At 41.8% G+C, this 1,360-nt stretch overlaps 1 non-coding gene across 1 annotated transcript; it reads left to right on the forward strand.

Annotated features, from left to right (window-relative positions):
• The first annotated feature begins 459 nt into the window (after positions 1-459).
• LOC121437710 lies at positions 460-578 on the forward strand. Its single transcript, XR_005972996.1, has one exon. It is a non-coding gene; the product is annotated as a 5S ribosomal RNA (ribosomal RNA).
• The last annotated feature ends 782 nt before the right edge of the window (positions 579-1,360 follow it).

Raw genomic sequence — 1,360 nt, forward strand, 5'->3', positions numbered from 1 at the left:
AAATGTAGACTGTGTTACTTTCTACACAAGAAAAAGTAAAACAATTCACAGTCCATGTTGCGATTTCCCTATGTTCCCCGAATGGAATGGCAGTCATACAAACACTTTATCAGCAGGGCTGGAGAGGCTCCAGGGGCAAAGTGCTGGTTACCCAAGGTGAGGACCTGAGCTCTGTCTCCATCTCCCACATAAGAAGTCAGATATGGTGGCACAGGCTGGCAATCCCGGCATTGGGAGGCAGAATCAGCCGGGTCCCTGGGGCTTGCTGGTCGACCTTAGCCTAACTAAAAAGCCACAGATTCTAGTGAGAAACTCTGTCTCAGGAAAATAATGTAGACGGCACCTGAATCTGACTTCCTGCTTCCACACACATGTGCTCATACAGTGCTCTTATACTGCCATGCGTGTTCATCTTCTCATGTATGACCATGCATGTGCCCTCTTCAAAAGATACATTTAGTCTACGGCCATACCACCCTGAACGCGCCCGATCTCGTCTGATCTCGGAAGCTAAGTAGGGTCGGGCCTGGTTAGTTCTTGGATGGGAGACCGCCTGGGAATAGTGGGTGCTGTAGGCTTTAAAAAAAAAACAAAAAAACAAAAAAACAAAAGATACATTTAAAAAAACTCTAAGTTGGCCATCGCAGTGCTTGGGAAGATCATGCAGGAGAATGGAGTTTGGGGCCAGTCTCGGCTATGTAGTGAGACCCCATTTTGTTTTGTTTTGTTTTTTTCTAAATAGAATTAGAACCTTGGGATTACGCCAGGAAAAATTCCTCAGAAGATGCATATTTAAGTAAATAAGGGCACAAAAAACATCCTTAAATATATTGTTAAGGGGAAATAGTTTTGTAGTCATGAATACTTTTTAGAGTGTATTTACTTATTTTGTGTTTATGTGTATGTATGTATGTACGCCTGTGAGAGTTTATGTGTGTATATGTATGTATGTATGCATGCATGCTTGCCTGTGAGAGTTTATGTGTGTATGTATGTATGCATGCATGCATGCTTGCCTGTGAGAGTTTATGTGTGTATGTATGTAAGCATGCATGCTTGTGAGAGTTTATGTGTGTGTATGTATGTATGCATGCATGCTTGTGAGAGTTTATGTGTGTATGTATGTATGCATGCATGCTTGTGAGAGTTTATGTGTGTGTGTGTATGTATGTATGCATGCATGCTTGTGAGAGTTTATGTGTGTATGCATGCATGCATGCTTGTGAGAGTTTATGTGTGTGTATGTATGTATGTATGTATGCATGCATGCTTGTGAGAGTTTATGTGTGTATGTATGTAAGCATGCATGCTTGTGAGAGTTTATGTGTGTGTATGCATGCATGCATGCTTGTGAGAGTTT

The sequence above is a fragment of the Microtus oregoni genome, unplaced genomic scaffold (assembly GCF_018167655.1).
Source record: "Microtus oregoni isolate MIOR12 unplaced genomic scaffold, Mior012 000053F_ref0000044, whole genome shotgun sequence".
Classification (NCBI taxonomy): Eukaryota; Metazoa; Chordata; class Mammalia; order Rodentia; family Cricetidae; genus Microtus; species Microtus oregoni.